The 16,163-nt window shown below is 44.0% G+C and overlaps 1 protein-coding gene across 27 annotated transcripts in view; it reads left to right on the plus strand.

Moving 5' to 3' along the window:
- MCC (MCC regulator of WNT signaling pathway) overlaps positions 1 to 16,163 on the plus strand; it is a 454,523-nt gene that overhangs the window by 246,431 nt on the left and 191,929 nt on the right. For 3 of the 27 annotated variants that reach the window (XR_014838503.1, XR_014838505.1, XM_085014214.1), the window contains exon 1: positions 14,327 to 14,455. The exons of the other annotated variants lie outside the window; for them this stretch is intronic. The gene's annotated coding sequence lies outside the window, so the exon portion shown is untranslated. Of the gene's footprint in view, positions 1 to 14,326; positions 14,456 to 16,163 lie in introns of those variants that run through there. 27 annotated transcript variants of the gene reach the window in all.

The raw sequence follows: 16,163 nt of genomic DNA on the forward strand, positions 1-16,163 counted from the left end.
TAGATTAAAGCAATGCACAAGGTGGGTTTTGTTTTGGCCCTTTTCTTCAAAAAAGCAGCAGTTGGAGGACTGACGCCTCAGAAACTGTGCAACCTGGAAAGTGCTTGAAAGTCTCCCCTCGAGCTTGTTCGATTTTGTCGCTGTGTGTTCTGTGCCTGGCACAGTGTCTTGGCATGCAGTAAATGGTGGTCCATGAGTCGGAGGCAGAGCAGTCTCTCATATCTTTGGAGAAATGGGCTGGGAGTTGAGAGAATGAAACTGCAGGTAGAGATCACTGTTGCCTGAAAGGGTGGAGATTTGGGGGTTGAATATTGGCATTATAAAATAAGGGTGGTTATATTTAGATGCTTTCATTTTTGTTCTGTTTGCATGCATGTAACAACTGAGAATGCTAAGTGACGCTGTTGGCGTTGTGGGATTTTTTTGGTTTGAAAAGATCAGGCCACGTGTGGCAGTTGAATACTTTCCAAGAATGGTGTGAAGCCTTCTCTGTGCCCTTCCCCAGAGTGGAGTCAGGACATGGAGCTGTGCCTGATGGTGGCTGGCAGCGATGAATGTCCGTGTTCAAAATGTCTAGAGGTCCCCTAAGCCAATTTGGTTATGTTTAATTAAGTGGGGGTTGGGTGGATATTGACAAAAACCAATAGCTGAGGTAGACGAGTGTCTTCTGCAAAGCCTGCTGTGTGTGCAAACACTTCATTGCTTAAGTAGGCAGGGAAAAGTCTGTTCTCTGAACTTGCAGAGGCTTTGATAATGCCTTACATGAAACATTACTTTGAAGCAGACACAGAACAGACTTGTGGTTGTCAAGGGGGAGGATGTGAGGGAGGGACGAATTGGGAGTTGAGGATTAGTAGATGCAAACTACTACCTGTAGAGCGGATAAACAGCAAGGTCCCGCTGTATAGCACAGGGAACTATATTCAATCTCCTGTGATAAACCATAATGGAAAAGAATCTGCAAAAGAAGGTATATATGCATAACTAAATCGCTTTACTGTACAACAGAAATTAACACGATGATGTAAATCAACTATGCTTCAATAAAATAAATTTTTGGAGTTCCTGTCGTGGCTCAGTGGTTAACGAATACAACTGGGAACCATGAGGTTGCAGGTTCCATCCTTGGCCTCACTCATTGGGTTAAGGTCCATTGTTGCCGTGAGCTGTGGTGTCGGTCGCAGATGCGGCTCGGATCCTGTGTTGCTGTGGGTGTAGGTCAGCAGCTACAGTTCTGATTAGACCCCCTAACCTGGGAACCTTCATATGCTGCGGGAGCGGCCCTGGAAAAGGCAAAAAGACATAATAATAATAATAAATTGATAAATTTTTAAAAATTACTGTAAAGGATTTCCCACGGTGGTGTGGTGGGTTAAGAATATGACTGTAGCAGCTTGGGTTGCTGTGGCGGTGTGGGTTCAATCCTTGGCCCAGTGCACTGGGCTAAGGGATCCAGCCTTCCTGCAGCCTTGACATAGGTTGAAGCTGCGGCTCAGGTTCAAGGCCTGGTCTGGGAACTTCTATGTGTTGTGGGTGCATCCATAAAAATAAAAGTCATTGTGAAGCACATGTGACATTTCTGAGGGTGGGATTTGGCTAACCTAGTCAGGGTCAGGTGATAGGATGCCTCCAAGCCAATGGCTTCACACAGGATTGTTAAACAGTCAGGCTGTGAGCACCATTGCACAGAGTAAGGTTGGGCTGGGCTTCTCAAACTCTCTTAGCTTCTTCATCCTTGGGTGGAGTGCCTATTCCATTTTTCTAGCCAATACACAGATCTTAAACACCATGGATTTCACAGTGAGAACTCTTTGCTAACCTCCACTGAATTAATTGACAAAGCCTTCAGCAGCCGCATGGATGGAACTAGAGACTCTCATACTAAGTGAAGTAAGTCAGAAAGGGAAAGACAAATACCATATGATATCACTTATATCTAGAATCTAACATATGGCACATATGAACCTATCTACAGAAAAGAAGAAAACTCATGGACTTGGAGAACAGACTTGTGGTTGCCGTTTGGGGGGGGAGTGGGAGTTTGGGGTTAATAGATGCAAACTATTGCATTTGGAGTGGATAGGCAATGAGATGATGCTGTATAGCACAGGGAACTATATCTGGTCACCTGTGATGAAACATGATGGAGGATAATGTGAGAAAAAGAATGTGTGACTGGGTCACTTTGCTGGACAGCCGAAATTTACAGAACATTGTAAATTAAAAAATAAAAATAGAAAAAATAAAAATCTTTAAAAAAAAGGACAGAGGAAGGAAGGAAAGAGAGGGGAGAGAGAGAGAGAAAGAAAGGAAAGAAGGAAGGAAAGAAAGAAAAAGGAAGGAGGATGGGAAGGAGGGAGAGAGAAAAGAGGGGGGTGGAAGCAGAGAGAGGGAGAGAGAAAAAAAATCTATTAAATGCAAAGCACCTAACCAGATTCCTTTGGACTAAGCTTTTTTTCCAAGAGGAGCAGATTATTTCTGCTTTTTCCTCTTTTTTTCTGTTCCCCTGAATTTGTCTTCAGGCAATCATCCTGCACTTGTAAAAACTCCATGAAATGACTAAAACAGAGCACAGAGACATGGCAAACTGCTGTGGAAATGCACTTTGGGAGAGTGATGCTGAAATTGCCCTAAATAGCTCTTCAAGTCTAGGAGCAGAGAGCAAGAGCATCACGGCCTATGGCCCTCAGTGGCCTGCCTTATGCTCTGATTGAGCCAGAGCACTGGAAGGGAGGGATGGCTTGAAACAAAGGAAACAAAATGTAAGACAACCAGTTCAACACTAGACCATTTGACACACAGCTCAGAACTTCCCTTAGGTTATTAGACTCCCTTAAGGACAAATGATAAATTTTATTCTATCTGTTACTAATGCCAAATGAGAAGAAACACTGTCCCCTTTACCCTACCCCGATATGGTATGATTCCTTTGAAATGGTGATTTTAGTTTAATCTCCAACCGTTCTCTTCCACCAATACCAAATATTATTAAAGACAAATTTTGAGATTATATTTTCTAAGTTTTTTACACCTTTTAATTAGAGTGAGTTTTATATCAAGACCTGCTTAGGGACTGCCTAGACTTGATCTTCTGTCTGAAGTGTAAGCCTTTATGTTTTTAATTTTTTTAAAATTATAGCTGATTTACAATGTTGTGTCAATTTCTGCTGTACAGTAGAGTGACTCGGCCGTATATATCTAAACATTCTCTCTCATATTTTCTTCCGTCATGTTCCATCGCAAGTGATTGGATATGGTTGCCTGTGCTATACAGCAGGAGCTCACTGCTTATCCACTCCAAATGCAATAGTTTGCATCTACCAGCCTCAAATGTCCAGTCCATCCCATTCCCTCCTCCTCTTCCTCAGCAACCACAGGTCTATTCTCCAGTCACTCTCACCACTTTTATTCAACATAGTGTTGGAAGTCCTGGCCAGAGCAATCAGACAAACGAAATAAAACATATCCAAATTGGAAGAGAAGAGGCCAAGTTGTCACTGTATGTGGATGACATGATACTATATATAGAAAATCCTAAGGGCTCCACACAAAATACTGCAAGCCGTGGCAAGCCCACTACATGCTGTGGCAGGAAAGGAAAGGGAAGGAAAGGGATGAGAAGAGAAGGGATGGGAGGGGAGGGGAGGGGAGGGAAGGAGGCCAAAAGAGACAGGAGAAGTTTGTCATTTTCATCTGAAATGTGAGGTGAAAAAAAGCAAACCTTCTGAGCATAGGAGACAAGTACAGGAGTTCTCATTGGGGCTCAGCAGGTTAAGGACCCCACATAGTGTCTGTGAGGATGTGGGTTTGATCCTTGGCCTCGTTTAGTTGGTTCAGGACCCGGCGTTGCCATGCTGCAGTGTGGGTTGCAGACGTGGCTCGGATCTGATGTTGCTATGGCTGTGGTGTAGGCTGGCAGCTCCTGCTTCAATTTGACCCTCAGCCCAGGAACTTCCATATGTCGCACATGTGGCCATACAAAGAAAAAAAAAGACAAGTACAGTTGGTGCTGTAAGAAGGTAACCTTGTAGAGGAAGTCACAGAAATTTTACCTAACAGAATACCACATGGAAAGCAAAAACACGTCCATTTCCAGACAGATTCAGTTCTTTCAAGAGGTACCTCTCACCTCAAGAAGTATAGAGGTCACCGTGACATTATTCAAAGGCAATGTCACCAATAACATGGCTACAAAAATCCATACATGGATTATTATTATTATTATTATTATTTTGTTTTTAGGCTGCACCTGAGTCACATGGAAGTTCCCAGGCTAGGGGTTGAATTGGAGCTACAGCTGCCGGCCTACACCACAGCCACAGCAACTCAGGATCCGAGCCTCCTCTGCAACCTACATCACAGCTCACGGCAACGCCAGATCCCTGACCCACTGAGCGGGGCCAGGGATTGAATCCGCATCCTCATGGAAACTAGTGAGGTTCATTACCACTGAGCCACAATGGGAACTCCCACACATGGACTTCTTAATACTCTTGTATATTCCAACTCACTCTAAAATTCAGAGGTCAGATCCTGAATTCCTCCTCTGAGGGGTTAAGGGATACAGCACAGGTCAAGTTCCTATGCTGGTCTCCTGTCCTGCAGTGGTCTAATTTTCTCCTAGGACAGATCCTGAAATACTTCAAGAAGTGGATTGATATAGACGGCCTCTTAAATTGCTGTCCCAAAATATCATCTCTTAGACCCAGGGTTTTTATGGAAGCTATATATTCAACAGAGCAAGGTTATATTCTGCATCTGGAGTCTAGGTACCCTGACAAGCTCTTTTATTCCAGGATTGGCATTCTAAGCAATTCATTACTCCACACGCACGAAACTCATTCAGATTTTAGAGATGACTTGACATGTTTACCTGAAATCATAAAGAACAGACTTATTAAAATGCTTCAGAAGTACAGAAAGTAAGGCTTCAAAAATTATTTTCATTCCGCAAATGTTATTGCTCCCAATTGTCATATATCACGGGCGCCCCCTCAGTCACGCTGTGCCTCAGCCAAGCTGTAAAACATCAGCCAGTGCCTAAGGCAACTCCACGGGGTTGCTGCAAACAGAGCCCATAAAGACTACAAAGGGAAGAGGGAGATGACAGAAGCTATACACCTCATTGGAGACCTAGCCTGATTTCCTTTAGGCTTTGGGTACATGACCACCTTTATGGCGGCAATAACTTTACTGTAAAGACCTGGCAGAGAAATTTCTTCTGGGAAGGAGCTTTATATTAAGTTGTCAAGAAAAAAGCAAATTATGTTTTTTCTCATTCAAGGACACCACTGCACTCAGAACAGCAAAGGAGCCACTTTCAAACATTAGACTGTCGCTCCTGGTGTCAGCTGATCCCCAGCCACTCTCCTCCTTCTGTGGCCATTCCTACGGGAAAGCATCTACTGCCTGGGTCATCGTATTTTGGCCAGATCCTGCATTTATCTTACGTACCCCTTTTTAAAAGAGAAACACCAAGTCTGCCCCCCCCCCCCCGCAAAGAAAAAGGATGAGTGGAGAGGAGCAGATGGTGTTTTCATTTATAAATGGCTGTATCAAGAGTTTTCTTTCATTTTTGCTTATAAAAATGCGTCCATGCTTATATTCACCTGTGTCAGCAGTGATAAGATTGGTAACATACAGTCTCCACCTGACTTAGTGGACACATGGTTGAGTGTTATATTTTCTTTTTTCTTTTTCTTTGGCTTTTTAGGGCCGCACTCATGGCATATGGAGGTTTTCAGGCAAGGGGTCCAATCAGAGCTACAGCTGGTGGCCTACAAAAGCAGGTATCTTGTGTTGATATCTTTTTCAAGGAAAGTTTTGTCCCGATTTATGCCCAAGAGTGGGACTGCTGGGTCATATATGGTAGTTCTATATTTAGTTTTCTGAGGCATCTCTGTACTGTTTTCCATAGTGGTTGTACCAATTTACATTCCCACTATCAATGTAGGAGGGTGCCCTTTTTTCTCTATATCCTCTCCAGCATTTGTTGTTTGTTGACTTGTTAATCATGACCATTCCGACAGGTGTGAGGTGGTACCTCTTAGTAGTTTTGATTTGCATTTCTCTAATAATTAGTAATTTTTCATGTGCCTATTGGCCATCTGTATATCTTCTTTGGGTAAATGTCTCTTCAGGTCTTCTGCCCATTTTTCTTTTTATTTCATTTTTTTATATAATGATTTTTATTTTCTTCCATTATAGCTGATTTACAGTGTTCTGTCAACTCTTTCCTGTACAGCATGGTGACCCAGTTATACATACATTCTTTTTTCTCAAATTATCAGGCTCCATCATAAGTGACTAGACATAGTTCCTAGTGCTACACAGCAGGATCTCATTGCTAAATCCATTCCAAAGGCAATAGTCTGTGTCTATTAACCCCAAGCTCCTAATGCATCCCACTCCCTTCCCCTCCCCGTTGGCAACCAAGTCCATGATTTTCTTTTCTATGAAAAGGTTCCTTTGTGCCATATATTAGGTTCCAGATATGTGATATCATATGGTATTTGTCTTTCTCTTCCTGACTTACTTCACTCAGGATGAGAGTCTCTAGTTCCATCCATGTTACTGCAGATGGCATTATTTCATTCTTTTTTATGGCTGAGTACTATTCCATTGTGTGTGTATACCACGTCTTCCTAATCCAATCATCTGTCAGTGGACATTAAGGTTGTTTCCATGTCTTGGCTGTTGTGACTAGTGCTGCAATGAACATGTGAGTGCATGTGTCTTTTTAAAGTAGAGTTATGTCTGGATATATGGCCAAGAGTGGGATTGCTGGGTCATATGGTAGTTCTATGTATAATTTTCTAAGGTACCTCCATACTGTTCTCCATAGTGGTTGTACCAGCTTACATTCCCACCAACAGTGCAGGAGGGTTCCCTTTTCTCCAGCATTTGCTATTTGTGGACTTATTAATGATGGCCATTCAGACTGGTGTGAGGTAGTTTTGATTTGTGTTTCTCTAATAATCAGTGATGCGGAGCATTGTTTCAAGTGTTTCTTGGCCATCTGTGTATTTTCCTTGAAGAAATGTCTCTTCAGTTCCTTTGCCCATTTTTCCATTGGGTTGTAGGCTTTTTTGCTGTTGAGTTGTGTAAGTTGTATATTTTAGAGATTAAGCCCTTGTCAGTTGCATCACATGAAACTATTTTCTCCCGTTCTGTAAGTTGTCTTTTTGTTTTCTTTTGGGTTTCCTTTGTTGTGCAAAAGCTTGTCAGTTTGAATAGGTCCCATTGGTTTATTTTTGCTCTTATTTCTGTTGCTTTGGGAGACTGACCTGAGAAAACATTTGTAAGGTTGATGTCAGAGAATGTTTTGCCTATGTTCTCTTCCAGGAGTTTGATGGTGTCTTGTCTTACATTTAAGTCTTTAAGCCATTTTGAGTTTATTTTCGTGCATGGCGTGAGGGTATGTTCTAGTTCCATTGCTTTGCATGCAGCTGTCCAGGTTTCCCAGCAATGCTTGCTGAATAGACTTTCCTTTTCCCATTTTATGTTCTTGCCTCCCTTGTCAAAGATTAATTGACCATAGGAATCCGGGCTTATTCGTGGGTTCCGTGTTCTGTTCCTTTGGTCTGTATGTCTGTGTTGGTACCAGGACCACACTGTCTTGATGACTGTGGCTTTGTAATAGTGCCTGAAGTCTGGGAGACTTATGCCTCCTGCTTGGTTTTTGTTCCTCAGAATGGCTTTGGCAATTCTGGGTCTTTTGTGGTTCCATATAAATGTTTGGATTGTTTGTTCTAGTTCTGTGAAAAATGTCATGGGTAATTTGATAGGGATTGCACTGACTTTGTAGATTGCTTTGGGTAATATGGCCATTTTAACAATATTAATTTTTCCAACCCAGGAGCATGAAATATCTTTCCATTTCTTTGCGTCCTCTTTAATTTCCTTGATTAATGTTTTATAGTTCTCAGCATGTAAGTCTTGTACCTCCTTAGTCAGGTTTATTCCTAGATATCTAATTTTTGGGGGTGCAATTTTAAAAGGTATTGTATTTTGTATTCCTTTTCTAATATTTCATTGTTAGTATATAGAAATGCAACCAATTTCTGAATGTTAATCTTGTATCCTGCTACTTTGCTGAATTCATTGATCAGTTCCAGTAGTTTTTGTGTGAAGTCATTAGGGTTTTCTATATATAGTATCATGTCATCTGCGTAGAGTGGCAGTTTTACCTCTTCGCTTCCAATTTGGATACTTTTTATTTATTTTGTTTGATTACTGTGGCTAGGACTTCCAATACTATGTTGAATAAAAATGGTGAGAGTGAGCATCCTTGTCTTATTCCAGATTTTAGTGGAAAAGCTTTCAGCTTTTCTCCATTGCGTATTATATTTGCTGTGGGTTTGTTGTAAATGGCTTTTATTATGTTTTTTTTTTTTTTTTTAATAAGGGCAGCAGCCTGAGACAGGGATGAGCCATCTAAGAGGCCAGCTGTAAATAGCTGCCAGGTGTCTTGAAGGATGGTAGTTTTCCTTCCACACCAGGTTAAGAAACTTTGTAGATTGGAGTTCCCATCCTGGCTCAGTAGTTAATGAACCCGACTAGTATCCATGAGGACGTGGGTTCAGTCCCTGGCCTTGCTCAGGGGGTTAAGGATCGGGCATTGCCGTGAGCTGTGGTGTAGGCCGCAGACTTGGCTCGGATCCTGCCTTGCTGTGGCTGTGACATAGGTAGCAGCTACAGATCTAGTTTTACCTCTATCCTGGGAACCTCCATATGCTGTGGGTGCGGCCCTAAAAAGACCAAAAATAGAAAAAGAAACTTGGTGGAAAGGAATCAGTCTTGTCCATCAAGGTAAAGGACAGCTAGATGCCAGCCTCCTGCTCATAAATTTTGCTATGCAGAGGATTGACTTAAGCTAGTTATCCAGCTTGCGGATTATATTTGGTGAACTTTCTTTCTTGTATCTTTAGCAGCAGAACTTTTTTCTTTTCTTTTACCCAAAGAGAGTTCACTGGCTATTTCACTTTGGCTGCATCTCTGCTTCATCCACATTGGGTCCTTTGACTACCAGGAACAGGGGGCAAAGGGGATGAATGGAGAGGAGGTTGAAACCATAGCACAAAGTGGAGATAGTGGGATTGTTGTCTTTGCCACCTTTGGTAAGCGAGCAGATGCTGCCCGTGAGGAAGCATTTGGCCACATCAGTTCTCTCCTCCAAAGGAAGTCAAACACCACTAATTTCTTATCTCCTGGGCTCTGCTTCTGTTGAGAGAAGGGCCTTCATTCAGCTGGCCCCTCTCTTTGGCCTTTGGGGGAAGGATTTTTTTGTACTGTTTTAAAAAAAAAAAGTCATTTTCTCGAGGTTCTTAGGTATTTATTTCCAGTAGCTAGGGTCAGAATGGACCACTGATTTGCCCCATTTCATCCAGTGGGTATAACTCTCAAAAGTCATGTGAGTGTAACTTTTATAAATGAGCTCACATTGTAAGCCTTCTAGGAAAACTCCTGATTCAAGGGAGCCCTGCTGAGAATCGTTTGTGAGGCGCTGTGCTCACAGTGGGCACTAGATGAGCATGTAGACAGAGGGATGAAAAGATGGATCCTTTTATATGAACAAGCCATTTATTAAAGCCATTCTCTAAGAGTCAGCTCCTCCAGCAACACTCTCTGAAACCCGGGGTGGGTGTCTCCAGACCGTGCTCCAGGAAAGGCCCTCCTCTGTCTCTGTCATTGTGCTGTGTTCATGTTCATTAAAACAGGTAGTACTTACTGAGCAAACACTCAATAAGACCCTGTACCGCACATCTTTCACCTGTCATCTCATTTAATTTTCTCGGCAGCCCTGTGAGCTGAAGGAAGTGTAGTCTGCAGAGGCTTGCCCATGGCTTTAATTAGTAAAGGGTACAATCTAGTGTGAAATGTGAGTCTGTCTGATTCCAAAGCTTCTACCCCCTGAATTCATGTCTTTGCTGTGTGTGTGTGTGTGTGTGTGTGTGTGTGTGTGTATCTGCCCACTCAATGCTAGCTCCTGGAAAATTTGAACTGTTTTATACATCTTTGTCTACTCAGTTTCAACCACCCTGCCTGGTATGTAGTAGACTCTTAGTTTGAATGAATGGAGAAGGAAGACCTGGGTTCAGCCTTGTTGTGGCCCCAGATAAATCATTTACCCTCCCTAAAGCACCACATAAATTGGGGACGTAATCCTTGCCCTGCTTACATCACAGAGCTGTTGTGAGGATCAAATGAGAAAGAGCTCATGGAAATCATAAGGAGCTGAAAAAATATTAAGAAGGATTCATAAACTAATTACCTGATTTACCTATTTTGTATGTTCAGAAGGGTTCATGGCCAGGGTTCCTCAGAGCGCCTGAGTATTTAAATTTTTGGAAAAGAATTGGTCTCAGGAAAGATAGGGAATAATGATTTTCATCCAGCCAGGGGAAGAATGTACTCTAAGATAAATTTATGGTCATACGGTGCATATATACACACTGACAGATGGGCAGGAAATAGGGATTCCACTTAGATGGAGAAGAGCACCCCATGCCAGAGGAAGGTACACTGGGTGAGGAGTTTGGAGTCCAGGGTGCTCTGCAGAGCTTGGATGCTGCCTTTCTTGGCCAAGTGCCTTCATCTTCTTGCTGGGCCTCAGTTTCCCTGTCTGTCAATGAGATATTTGGACAGAAGGACTCTAGCCTCCAGTGCCCTCAACTTGGGTATGCTGGGCAGTCCTGCAGGACCGAGGGGCAGAATTGCCACTGTTTACTCCAGGTGCTAGCACAGGGTGGGCTCAGCTTTGGGCTTTTCACAGGCTGGCAAAGGGCTGGGCAGAGGCTTCTAGGCTGGAGCAGCAGAAAGGACCCATCCTGCATGGTGCCTTCAAGGTGCCTTACAGAAGCCGGATGCCAAAGCTGGTCTGTGTATGGCATCAACCTGGGCTTCTCATTCATACAAGAGGTGTGGTTTCAATAGTCTTCTTCCACACAATGTTCTATTTCTGCTTAATGCCACCCCCATTGTTTCTTTACTGTCTCATCTCTAATCCAGTGATTAGAAGTTGTTCAAATTCCCTTGTTTAAAGCAAGTAAGATATTTTCTTAGCGAACAATGGAAAAGTGTTAAGACCTTCCACCTTAGGAGTTCCCGTGCGGCTCAGCGATAACAAACCTGTCCAATATCCATGAGGACGCAGGTTCCATCCCTTGCTCAGCGGGTTAAGGATCCGGCGTTGCTGTGAGCTGTGGTGTAGGTCCCAGATGAGGCTCGGATCCCATGTTGCTGTGGCTGTGGCGTAGACCAGCAGCTGTAGCTCTGTTTTGACCCCTAGCCTGGGAACTTCCATATGCTCATGTGCAGCCCTAAAAAAGAAAAAAAAAGAAAAAGAAAAAAAGCCTTTTTATTTTAGAACTATTTATACTTTCCAAACTTAGTGTTTGGATAAACAGCCCCTTTGATACTGATAAGCATGTGTCCTCTGATAACATCTTGTGTTTGGTAATGTTTGTTTTGAGTGCATTGTTTAATCGTCATGTTGACCCTGGCAGGTACACAGAGCAGGAATGACTATCTGCATTTTACACGAGAGCCTAAGAAGGGAAGGCGAGCACACGAGGGACGTGGCAGCGCTGGGCTCTGAATTTTGTTCTCACCCTCACATTTAGTCCACCTTCTCAACAGTGTGAAGCCACATTCACCTCTGTGGCCATGCAGGCACCAGGTGGGTCCTGTTGAGAATGCCAGCAGGGCAGCTGTGACACCGCTATTCCAGCTGTGCAGATGGCGCCTCAGACGCTGACCTCCTGCCGTGGGGCTGTGGCTGTCAGATCTCTAACCCACCCCTGCCGCCTCCCACTTATCTCCTTGACAGTTTGTAGGCTCTGTTACTGTACAAGTAGATTTTCATTTTAGTGTATCCTGTGAAAGTTCCAGGCAGGGGCTTTGTCTCACCAAAAGAGACATGGTAGTTGAGGAGCTCAGTGGGGGAAAGCCCTAGTAAGGCAGGGGTCGGGAGAAGGAGAAGAAGAAGACCAGCATTTGGGTTGCCTGCCTCCTTAACTAAGAGCAGGAAGCAGTCCTTAGTGATGGAATTCTCTCCTACTTTGTAGAACCATAACCCAGGCCAAAACACCCTGCCTCAGCCCTGCCCTGGGCTTTGGGGAAAGTTACAGACAGTTCCCCAATGAATTCTAACTGTTTTGTCTATTTTCTCTATTCTTGCCTATTTGCATTTATTAATCATTACGTGTACCAGTAAGACTTTAAAATGGATGCAATTTAATTTTTCAAGTTAATCCACTTTGAATTTGAAGTCTAACGTCTGACAAATTGCAAAAGGTGTTAGGGTCGGAGTTCCCATCATGGCACAGTGGAAATGAATCCAACTAGGAACCATGAGGTTGCTGGTTCCATCCCTGGCCTCGTTCAGTGGGTTAAGGATCTGGCATTGTGCTGAGCTGTGACATAGGTTGCAGACACGGCTCGGATCCTGTGTTGCTGTGGCTGTGGTATAGGCTAGCATCTGTAGCTCCGATTCGACCCCTAGCCTGGGAACCTCCATATGCTGCGGGTCAGGCCCTAAAAAGAAAAAAAAAAAAAGGTGTTACGATCAGAAAGTACTTGAAACCACCCTCCTCTCTGGTAATAACTGGAATTCTGAGACAGAGAGCAAGCAACTTCGGAAGGAAGGAATCAGCCCATAGTCAATACCACCCCCCTGCTCCTAACTCCCCCACCCTAACTCCCCAACCCCCCACCCCCCCTTGGGCGACGGGGGGGGGGGAGGCATGATGGCCATGCTTTCCCTCCCTGTTTTGTTCACCTGGAAGCTCATTTCTACTGCTCACAACCTGCACCCCCCATCCCATCTCTTCTCTCTGATGTTCTCCAAAGCTCTGATCTGTGAAGCTGATTTCAACTGGAACTTGAATAAGCTGCAAGTATTTTAATACTAAAAATACATTTTTATTTGGTGCATTTTTTTTTTCATTTGAATGCATTCCTAAGGAAAAGAGATTGAATTTTTCAATAGCAATTCTCACAGCTTCAGAACTAAAAACCTTTCAAGATCAATAAGTAAGAGCTTTTCTGAGAACAGAGCTGTGTGCGCAGAGGGCTTCATGGGTGGAGATAACTTTCTAACTTAACATTTCATGCTGGAAGACTCCTTTGTGACGATTTTATATATGGCCTAGCATTCTTGTTCTTGCACGTAATGCTGATGAAACTCTTCTTGTAAAAACCTCAAGACCGTCTCTGCAGGCACGTTTGTGGGCTTCTCTGGGCTGGGAACACCCAGTTATCTCCTTGACAGTTGGTAGGCTCTGTACTCATTCCTCTTATTTATCTTGTCCGCTCAGAAAGGCTGTAGAAAGAGACCAGGAACAGGGATAAAAACTGCTGGGAAAGGGGGAGGGGATTGGTCCAGTCTGGTTCCCTTGCATCTTCTTGCAGTTGAGTTTGATTGCCCTCTGTTCAGGATCACTTTAGGCGGTTTTGGTTAAGAACCAATCTTAGTAATTGTCTTAGCACTGTTAAAAAACATTCTGTATTTAATTCAAATTAATCTGAGAATAAAACACCTCGTTGTTATGCCTTGGCTCTGTAGCAAAAGAAATATAATAGCAAAATCAATACATCTGGTGTATATATATATATATATATATATATATATATATATATTGCACAGAATGAAATTTTTATTTTTATTGTAATGATTTTTATTTTTTCCTTAATAGCTGGTTTACAGCGTTCTGTCAATTTTCTACTGTACGGCAAGGTGACCCAGTCACACATACATGTACACATTTTTTTTCTCAATTATCATGCTCCATCATAAGTGACCAGATAGAGTTCCCAGTGCATCTGGTATTTTTGCGTTCCTCTTAACCTGTCATTTAATATGCAGCCTTTATTCATAATCTTTTGGGTTGGTGGCCGTGCTGGTGCGTACAGGGACCCTCCTCTGCCATGGTAGGTGGTGTTTCATAGAACCCAGAGTGATTTTTATCACCGCATCTCTGTAGGATCCACAGCGCCTGGTTGAGTGGTTGAAGAGTGGATGCCGAGTTGCTTTGTTAAAGTCACAAACTTTGGAAGTGAAATCATCACACCAAGCGAGCCAGCTGGTGTCGGCTCTCCTGTAAATAGTCCGTGCTGGGGGAGTATTCTCTGGCCCCCGGGGAAGGTCAGCAGAGTGGCTGTGAGACAGAGTAATCTGGTCTGCGTCGTGCTGAAAGCTCTTATTGATACGGGATTAGTCTCGGTGGAGACAACGTGCTGTCACATGGGCATCACTACGTCGGAGAGGAGTGAGATGGGAGGCTGTGGGGAGGGGCCGGGGAAGGGGGTGCCGCTGAGTCACTGAGGTCATGTAAAGGCTACTGCACAGGCGGCCGGTGGCACAACCAACCCTGTGCTGTGCTGCGGCTGCTCCCACACCTCCCGGGGAGTTCAGACTTCATGCCAGGCCAGGAGGGCTGCAGCTCTTGCCAAGGTAGGAACTCGAGAGGCTGGTCGGTCTGACGGTCGGCAAGCACCTCTCCCACAGCTGAGCAGTTCTGGGCGGTGGAAGAGTGAGGCCCCAGCTGAGATGCTGGGAACCGCAGCTTCCTAGGGCTTTGCCTTCTCCACACAATGCGAAGGCGGCACCCAAAGGGCACCTGACCTGGTGGCTCAGAAGTGCAGAAAGGGGAAAAAGAAAAGTGTATATGTTTGACTAGTAGCCAGCAGTCAAATCGTGTGCCAGGTGGGGTATCACCAGAAGTCACATTTAAACTTGGCAGTGAGCGGGTGGTGTTGATGTGGAAAACAGAGAATATCTTAGCCTCTGTTCTTTCTTAGGTGCCATACAGTTAGTCTGAAGCTTCCAGACCACTAGAAAAAGCACAAAAATGGCAGACTTTTCTCTGCATTTGGGGCAGGGGGAGGAAGGTAGAAGGTATTTGAGATGGGGACAAGTGGAGCAGAAATCGTAAAGTCTGATAAACAGTGTCTCACCTCTCAGAGAGGAGAGTATTTGTATGGTCTTTGCCTTAAGTTGTGGTCCTGGTCTTAGACAATTAATACTCCTGGTGTGTATGCGTGTGTCCTGTGTGCTGGACAGAGATGGCATGTGGGTTTTTGTGTCCCCATCACATACACTGGAGACATAGCTGAATGACTGTTAATACATGAACATGACCAAAAGAAAAGAAAAAAAAAAAACTACAGAGATGGGTCTCTAGACCAAGTGTGTGTGTGTGTGTGTTGTCAAAAAAGATTGAGAGTTGGTGGCAGTGCCTGGAGAACACTTTTCAAAGTGAACTCTGACGGAGCTCCCCCAGTGTAGGTTATTTGTTCTGGAGAATTGATTTTGGCAAATCTAGGTTAAAAAGTGACTGCTTGGACTAGATGAGTCTCTTTTTTAAATTTTATTTTTACTTTTAAAGGAACTGGTAAGAAGTCATTTCCTCTTGATATTCCTTGAGCATCGAGACAGAATATAAGGGCTGCTTTATTTTTGAGCAGCTTCTCCCATTCCTCCCTTTTCTCCCCCTTTGGCCAAACTGAATACTGAATTCTATTCATCTCAATTTGTTCAGAGGTGTCTAAGGCAAGGGAAACAGATGGTAGATGTTCGGTGGCTTTGGGGAACGGGGGAGGGAGATGAGTACTGGAAAACCGGGGTTGTACAGGGTCATAGAAGAAGGAAAGCCTGTTTGGTATAAGCAGCATTTGCTGTTGAATTGGTTGTGTTGGCAGCTAGTAAGGACTGGGAGGGAGAGAGAGGAAAGATGCAGAGAATGGGGTGGGGAGGGTCATTGCTTGCTGCTGTCACCTTTTTGCTGACTGGTGTCAGTGAAGCCTGTCATGGCATGTTGCTTGGATGGCCCGTCAGGAAATCAGTCCAATTCCTGGCTCTCCTGGCCTCTGTTAGCTTGAGGGTAAAAAAAAAACTTGTTTGGTTTAATCCTCGCCTCTAGTAAAATAAGACTCCCCCCCCACCTTTTTTTTTTTTTTTTTTTTTTTTTTTTGTCTTTTTGCCATTTCTAAGGCCACTTCTGCGGCATATGGAGGTTCCCAGGCTAGGGGTTCAATCGGAGCTGTAGCCACTGGCCTACGCCAGAGCCACAGCAACGTGGGATCCAAGCTGCGTCTGCGACCTACACCACAGCTCACGGCAACGCTGGATCCTTAACCCACTGAGCGAGGCCAGGGATCAA

The sequence above is a fragment of the Sus scrofa genome, chromosome 2 (genome assembly GCF_054392235.1).
Source record: "Sus scrofa isolate SSC_HxYL_T2T_F1_AM1 chromosome 2, Sscrofa_HxYL_maternal_Yorkshire_Landrace_v2.0, whole genome shotgun sequence".
Lineage (NCBI taxonomy): Eukaryota > Metazoa > Chordata > Mammalia > Artiodactyla > Suidae > Sus > Sus scrofa.